Genomic DNA, 9,250 nt, shown 5'->3' with positions numbered 1-9,250 from the left:
TGCTTCTGCAAAAATGCTAATCAAGGCTAGTGTCTCTTAGCACGTTCAAAGTCAATCGTAGAATCATAGAAACATAGAATGGTTTTGTGTTGGAAGGGAACTTAAAGATCACCTTGCTCCAAACCCCCCTGTCGTGGGCAGGGACACCTTCCACTAGATCAACTTGCTCAAAGCCCCATACAACCTGGCCTTGAACAAAGCTACAACTTCTCTGGGCAACCTGTTCCAGTGTCTCACCACTCTCACAGTAAATAATTTCTTCCTTGTATCTAATCTAAATCTACCCTCTTTCACTTTAAAGCCACTACACCTCATCCTATCCCTAAATGCCCTGATAAAAAACCCCTCCCTATCTTTCCTGTAGGCCCTCTTTAAGTAATGGAAGGCAGCTAGAAAGACTCCCCAGAGCCTTCTCTTCTCTAAGCTAAATAACCCCAACTTTCTCAGCCTGTCCTCATAAGGAAGGTGGTCCAGCCCGGTGATGATTTTGTGGCCCTCCTCTGGACCCGCTCAAGTATGTCCAAGTCCTTCTTATGCTGGGGGCCCCAGAGCTGGATGCAGTAACTATGGACTTATGCACCTTCACGTTCCTTAGATAGTCTGGAACCTAATCTTCTCCTACTGTGGGTGTTTCTTCATTCTCCCAGTCTCCACCTTTACTTTCTGCATCTTGGGCAGTGTGGCTGGAGCCCTTGACAGTGAAGACTGAGGCAAAAAAGTCATTGAGTACCTCAGCCTTCTCTATGTCCTGGGTAACCAGGTCTCCCACTTCCTCCTGGAGAAGGCTTACATTTTCCCTAGTCTTTCTTTTAACACTGACATAACTTTAAAAGCTTTTCTTGTTGCCTGTGAGAAACGCTCAGTTGCCAATTATTCATAGCTCAGACAGGATGCGGTGTGAAGCACTCTTTATTACGTTCTTGCAAGACCGGGCGCCCCCATCAAGTGGACGCGCCTACCAGCCATCATGCAATGGTTTATATCCCTTTCTCCCAACCACCAGTTCCCTCCCCTGATTCCTCATTGGCTGAGTACTACAGGGTGTACAGACTTCCCGAACCGCCTACCGATACGCCCCTTCATGTATGTGTTCATACATCGCATGTTCATGGAAATGAACCTTGGCTTTCTCCAGGGCGGAGAAGTTAATATGCACGAGCTCATCACACAAGCGTACTAAGATGGAAAAGTTCGCCCCAAGTCTTTTGGTATCTGCATCCATCTAAAGCCAGTTCCAAGTACTGGGTCATCACAGTTGACAAAAAGACCACTTGCCTTCTAGCCCTAGGCCAGGGATTTCAATGGTTGTGAATTGCTCTTGTTGATTGCTTTGGTGAATCGCTTCTGCCCTTCCCATCAGGCTTATTATGCGAAAACAACATTCTTTCCCTTACATTGCCCTTGATGTTCCTGTCCAGATTTAATTCTATCAGGGTTTTGGGCTTCCTGACCTGATCCCTGGCTGCTCAGACAATTTCTCTGTATTCCTCCCAGGCTACCTGTCCTTGCTTCCACCCTCTGTAGGCTTCCTTTTTATGTTTGAGCTTGTTCAGGCCTCCAGGCATTCTTACTTGACTTCCTCTTTGTTGGGATGAATTGCTCTTGAGCTTGGAGGAGGTGATCCTTGAATATTCACCAGCTTTCTTGGGACCCTCTTCCCTCCAGGACTTTATCCCCTGGTACTCTACCAAGCAGACCCCTGAAGAGGCCAAAGTCTGCTCTGCTGAAGTCCAGGGTAGTGAGCTTGCTGCATGACCTCCTTGCTGCCCTAAGGATCTTGAACGTCACCATTTCATGGTCACTGAAACCAAGGTTGCCCTTAAGCTTCACAGTCACCACCAGCCCCTCCTTGTTGGTGAGAACAAGGTCCAGCATAGCACCTCTCCTTGTTGGCTCCTGTATCACCTGAAGAAGGAAGTTATCATCAACACATTCCAGGAACCTCCTGGATTGCTTGTGCTCTGATGTGTTGTCCCTCCAACAGATATTCTAGTCTATCTGTCTGTACAAGGCCTCATCCACTTGGTCTTCCTGGTCAGGTGGCTTGTAGCAGACCCTCAGTATAATGTCACCTGTTCCTGCCTTCCATTTAATCCTGACTCATAAGCTCTCAATCAGCTCCTCATCCATCCCCAGGCAAGGCTCCATGCTGGTCACTGACATAGAGGGTGACCTCCCCTCTCCCCTGACTCTCTTTCCTAAAGAGCCTGTATCCTTCCATTCCAACACTCCAGTCATAGGAGCCTTTCCACCATGTCTCCGTGATGCCAGTAAGATTGTAGTCCTGCAGGCATACGCACGTCTCTAACTCCTCTTGTTTATTCCCTGTGCTATGTGTATTTGCGTAGAGGCATTTCAGCTGTGTCCCCAGTGAAGCTGATTTACTGTCTGGAATTCCTTTGTGCTGTTCTTCAGGTGCTCTTCTGCTGACCTGTGACCCCCTCTCCCCCTCTGGACATCTATTGCTGGTACTGGCATCAAACTGGTCGGAGTGGGATGGATTGAGGTTCCTCTCCCCTGGCAACTTTAGTTTAAAACCCTCTTCAACAGCTTGCCAAGCCTGTGACCAACGATGCTCTTCCCCTTCTCTGACAGATGGTCCCCATCAGCCCACATGTATTTTCATGTCAGTGAAAATACATATGGTTCAGTTCTAGATAACTTCATGTCCTTAGTGAGGTGTCTTGTAGTTACATTGACAACTGAATGTTCTAACTACTAGCAGATGGGCCCACCACTATTAGTTAACCCAAATGTGAGGTGCCCACTTGAAGATGCCTCAAAGACTCAGTTTCAAAGGAAGGGAGAAGGAATCTTTGAAAATTATGTATTTTAAAAAATATTATATTCAGGTAATAGAAGTCACCCATGTGCCTTGAAAATGTAATTTAATTTATTATTATGTTTTGTTGCTTTTGTTAGATGGGTCACTGAAGGAGACCTTGTTTTGAGACATGTTTTACTCCTAGCAAATTTACAAATATGAATGCTCTGTTACTGAGGTCAATGGAAGTTTTTCCATTCACTTCAGTGAAAAGGAAAATCAAACACATTTATACTCATATAATACACAGATATCTGCCCTTTAAGAATGAATCTCTCTGATCTGAGATTCTAATATAATGAAGGACTTAAATGAATAAATATCAGTGTCCTGGTAACTTCCTCTCTGCCTTAAAGACTGATGAAATTCATTATGCTGAAAATCAGGTTAGAAGTTCAAAGTATCAACTTCACCTTGAGGCTTTCACAGCAATTGTATTATAATTGTGCTTAGTCATAACCAGCTGTGGCCTAAATATGATGGACTCACCCTATTTTTCATAGGATTGCTTCTCAGGTTGGTAGGAATGACAATCTCATTTTTTCCTAATGAAAGCTCTTCTCCATTTGTAGTTTTCATATAACCTGAATGTTTTAATTGTTTACAAGCATAACAAAGAGGATATGTGTCTAGAAAAACAAATAAACAGCAAACAAACTCCAGTGAGGTTAAGATTGCCGTAGCAGTATGTAAAAAAGCTGCAAAAGATGTCAAAACACCTTTTTTAAAAAAATTCTGAACTTCAAATATCCTGGAATCCACTGTGACTTACATTCACCATGAATAAAAGAGTCTGGGAACTTTGTCTATAATCCAGCAGAAGGGGTCCTTTGATTCTGTTTTGCACATTGGCTGAAATTAGTAACATTTATAAAGGTAAAAATTATTATCTGCAGATTTTGCACAACTCAGAAACATTTCAGAAATAAACATTGATTTTAACTGAATGAGATTTTTTTATCTTTAAAAAATAAAAAAATAAACAGAAGCTTGGAAAAAAATATTTAGCTTTTCTGGTCTTCCCATAGGATATAAAAGAAAACAATGTCTTTCCATTACTAAAACTATCTTTACCATAATCCTTGCAAACAAATACAAGAAAGCAATAAAGAAGGCAATCATCTGAGATCAGTTTTCCAGCAGATTATTGCCTTATGTCCTAACCTTATCTATATGTGGTTTTGTTCAGAAAATATTTCAGTGATGATATTTTTTTCCCCCTATCTTCATGGCACTATAAGTAAGGGTGTTCTAATCAGAACTGGAGCTATTTGATGCCACAGCAATAACAATTATCTAACTAATAATAACTCTAAAGCACGTGGAAGATTTTTCACAGTTAAAAAAGGATATCAGTAATGTCTGTAAATCCCTACATGTATGCCAATGTGCTTCCTATGAAATGCTCTTAATTTCATACCATTTAAAGTTTATAGAATACTCTCATTAAATTAAGATGGGATTTTCATAGACTGGATCAACATATGAAATAATCAATATACCTAGAGTGTTAAAAGTCTTTTAATTTTTTTGGCACTTCACTGTTTAATCCATATCAATTCTCTTTGAGTCTTTTTTATATTTTTAGAAACTTTTTTTTCAGTTATCATAAAGAGAAATTAAAACATGAAATTTTATTATACACTCTTCAAACCTTCCTTCACACTCCATAGGACATAATAACACAATGGTGCAGCAATCTGATTCAGTGAAACACTTGCTATCTATATTGGTTACAGGTTGGATGGGGCTTTGAGCAACCTGATCCAATGAAAGATGTTCCTGCCCATGGCAGGGGGTTTGGACTAGATGATTTTTCAAGGTCCTTTCCAACCCAAACCATTCTATGATTCTATGATTTTATGATTCTATAAAGACATGCCTTCAAGCCATGTCAAACTCTGGAATCAACCATGCCAAATTTACATTGAATCTTACATGTAATGACAGCTGAAGTTAAGCAAGTCAAAGAGGAGATATTCTTTTATTAAAAATCCATTTAGTTTTCTGTCTTGGTATTGTGTGACAAAGTCTCATGATAATCTTTTAACCATTAAGAGTATAAAAAACACAAACAATTTTTAAACAGTGAGGCTTCAGAAGAGTCTGAATCTGCAACCATTTCTGAAGGATATTAATTCAACTGGTATGAAACTGTCTGAGAGCTGTGGGCCAGTTGCCGTCCACAATTTGCTTTGTAATCCAGCTTCCCCATTTGTCCAGGCTTCAAGATTACTGGAGTGTGATACCTAGCAGTGGAAATCAGGATATTTGTTGGGGCAGGGACAAATCCTAAACATTTGAGTCATAACCTGAGTGTCACCAGGGCAGTAACCATATGAAGGAACCGGGAGAGTGTCCAACATCCCTCAGTTTAGCCAAAGCCATAAGTGTAGTACTAGATATAGTGTAATGTACAGACAGATATATATATTTTTAAAAAAAGGATTTTAATTCTTAAAAGTTCTTAACTCTAGTTATCCTAAAAATTTAAGGAATCTAAGGAAAAAACTACTGAAAATGCCTAATATGGAAATTTCCCTTAAAAAACAACAAAAAGAAAAAAAAACCAACTTAATTCTGCATTATCTTCCACACTGACATTTCAGGTTGCAGCTCTGCTGAGCAAGATGCAGCAAAACACTGATTTGGTTTAAGGTAGTGCTGGAAGCAAAACATACTTCACCTTGGTTGCCTCACTGTACTGATGCAGCTTTACTGCTTGTGGACAAGCCATTTCTGCCTTGCCCTTGAGCACCAGTATGGCCAGGTTGCTTTCTGTTTGGACAGATGTACATCATTCCCTACTGTGCTATAGAAATGCCTTCAGGCTATAGTCTAAAAATGCTAGAATGGCAGGCTTAAACTTCATTTAAATTAATCATCCCTTCACTCATAATGTCCTTAGTTAAGTCAACTCTCTCTTCTCTTAGTTTTCCTTGATGTTCAGAAGAAGATAGTAATATTTAACCTAGCATTTTGCAAAAGAATTAAAAAGTAGGTACGTGTTTTGAAAATGAAAGGATCAGCATGCAAGTTAGGTATGAGAATTATTTAAGATTATGATACCAGTGTGTATATGGCAGCAGCTCATGTAAATAGAAAGCAAACTAGTGTGTTATTTTAATGATACCAATTGCTGGTAGTGAAAAAAACTATTTGAGATAACAGATGTTTTCTAGTATCACTATAATTTTCTTCTCCATGAAAAATCTGGTATATTACCTCAGAGCACTTACAAAAAGAAAATAGCAGTTCAGTTCATCAATAAATTTTCTCAGTATTATGACTGCAAGGTCAGGTCCATTACCACAGAAAGAAACATTTTGTTTGTAATAGAGTCTTCTACAAATCATCATATCCATCCCATATGTAAAATAAATCTAGTTAATATTTCTGTTTGACCTCTCTTGCTTTGGGGAGAATATTTTGCTTTGACAATGCTATACACGTATAAGGTCATTGGACCTTTGCCTTCTTTTCTTCCCTAGAGCAGAAAACTTAGGAAACATCTCATGCCCTAAGATATTCTTGAATTATGTTTGCTTAGTGCTCATACTTTTCAGTCAAGATCAAGGTGTCCTTTGATCACGGATCAGATTGAGCTATTGTGAATGATGTCAGTGCCAGATTTTCAAAACAGGAAGATGCTTATGCACTGAAAACTTTCACACCTGATACGATAATAGAAGTGACTTTCAAGATGTTTATGATTCTATGTCACTTAGTAACTTACTTCTTAATCCAATTGTTGTTAAAATTTGCTAGGCAGAATTCCACTCATCAGTGGAATGAAATTGCCTTTAAAGGATCTTGGGGAATCTCTGATAATCTATGTTTCCTGGCAAAAAAAAATATAAATGTTTGAGTGGATTCAGTGAGAGTCATACTTAGAATTTTGTAGACTTGGTCTGGGGATGACAGTCTGCAAACTGGTGACATACAGTTTTAAGAAAAGAAAATATTGTGTTAGAAGCCCTAATATCTGGCATGTTTATAAGGTTTACATGATCAAATAATTGTGCAGCATCTTCTAACAGTCCTTAAAACTAAACCAAAAAACTAAGATTCCAACTCTATCTGAATGCCACACACCCACCCCACCCCCCACCCCCACCCCCCCACCCCCCGGCAAGGGACACATTCTGATTTTCCTGCCTTTAGTCCCCCAAATTACAACTTTTATCTTTGATGAGCTGCTTGGGAAAAGCAGCAGTACACAAGGAACTTAACTTTGCTTTTGGAAGTTGGAAAATGTAGGTCTGCATACCCTGAAACTGAGGGAGAAACTGAACCTTCTTATTTTCCCAGAAATACTATCATATTGATGTGTTGTAGGAAGGAGACAGGATTGCCATCAAAGCCAGTTGAGTGAGGCCACTGAATCTTGAGTTAGTGTTTAAAAAGAAGCATGGCTGGTAGGTCGACGGAGGTGATTTTGCCCCTCTACTTTGCTCTCATGACACTTCACATGGAGTATTGCATCCAGTCCTGGGTCCACAGTACGAGAAACATCTCACAGGCTGTAAACATTGCTATTTCAGTTATGAATGTTAGATTTTTGCATTTAATGGTGATGGATGAATGTATCATCAACATTTTTAGAGTGAATAAGTATACTTTTCTCTGAATGTAAGCATACTTTAATACTTTAAATCACTGCATATGTGATATGTAGAATCTTCTGTTCTTAGTAGCATATAAATAAAAAGAGCCACTGGTGCTTTACTTCTATGGAAACTGACCAAAATACCAGGAACTCCCTTGCATGTAGCAGATGATCCCAGCAGAGATCAGTGTGTTGGAGCCTTGCAGTTGTAAGAACATGACGTCTTCCATGTGGTGGAAGAGGTGCATGCATATACAGTATGAAGATTGTGAGTGATTACAGTGTGACTGCATATATTACATGCTAAATCATATTATGGGCAACAGGAAACACACTGTAAACATATGGGAGCAAATAATTTATTGTTAGCTCAATTGATGTTTTAACAGTCTGATAGTCCAAATCATCCCATTATTATAAAAATAGCTTCAATGATCATACAGCTGAAATCGATACAAAGGAAAGAAGCCTAGTATCTGCCCATCCTCTCTGGTGTTGTGTTCAACCTTTGTGGGCTCCTCAGGGTCCAAAGAGCGACCTTCATTCCTCAAAAAGATGGGGGCACAGGTGTTCCTGAGGAGTCATCAGCATCCTTACTGAGGTCTCTGACAGGTGGCATATGATGTTAGTGGTAGGAGGTGTTCCTCCCTTTCCCCAGTCCCAACTCCTCATGGGTTTATTTTAAAATGCTTTCTTCTCACAGTCTACCTCCTTCTCAGTTGTTTGTAGCTAAAACTGAAAAGTTGCAGGGTCTCCGCTGCATCCACAGACACAGTTTATCATGCAGTGATCACTAGAGACCTTTCTTGTATCTTTTAGTCACAGAGCTTAAACTAACCCAGGCTGGGCAACAGTCACCTGGCCACTAGACAATTGCTAAAACAAGTTAAAACCAGTTCAGGTGTAGGCAAGCTCAGACAGGTCCTGAGACTCTACACTTTCAGGTCAATGCCAAGCCTGTGGATTTTTACTAGTAATAACAAAGTTGTGTTTACTGGGCTGCAGGTACTATTGTTTTTGAAGTAAATGTTTATTTATATATAACTCTGAATTTTCACTTATAAAATATTAGGTCATGGGTGGATGTTTAAATACGTTGAAAAATACACACTAACAGTGTTTGATTAATCTAAATCACTGTTTTAATGTTTATGTAAGAAAGTAAGGTATGTTGGGAAATCTGATTTTTTTGTATTTTTTCATTGTTCAAATACTCCTAGAAACTGGAGAACAGTTATTGCAGACTTCAGTACTAGATAATCTTTACACAGATACAGAAAGTTAATAGTTCTATATAAAGCAGAAAGATTTTGAAGATGTGAACAGTGTGGTTAGCATAAAACTTCATATTTTCTTGGAATATTTTCGTGGAGATTAACAGGCTAAGTATATTTGTTAAATGTTTTAGATTTTTATTAATACAACTGTTTTTGTGCTTCTTACTCTTAAAGGCTCATATAAATACAGTGAAATTAAGAATGAAACTAAAGTATACTTCATTATCTTTATATTTCAAAATAGCACAAAAGACCTCTATAAGATTTTGAAAAAAACTACAATTCTGTCTAGGCAGGTTCATTTAAACATTTGCCTAGGTCTCACATTTGTTGGCATTGAGTTCAAGCAAAACCAAGGATAGTGTTAGAGAAGCCATTACCAGCTCTACATAAATGCACTTGAATATTGTTTTTAAAAAGGCCAAAATTGTTTCAGTTTCAACAAATTACAAATCTTACATTGAATCCTAAAATATATAAGTATTTGAGGTTCCTTTGCTCAATGAAACAACTCAAATTAATAAAACCTTCAAAGCTCAT

Source organism: Strix aluco, chromosome 2 (genome assembly GCF_031877795.1).
Source record: "Strix aluco isolate bStrAlu1 chromosome 2, bStrAlu1.hap1, whole genome shotgun sequence".
NCBI lineage: Eukaryota > Metazoa > Chordata > Aves > Strigiformes > Strigidae > Strix > Strix aluco.
Note: the sequence above shows the minus strand (reverse complement) of the source record.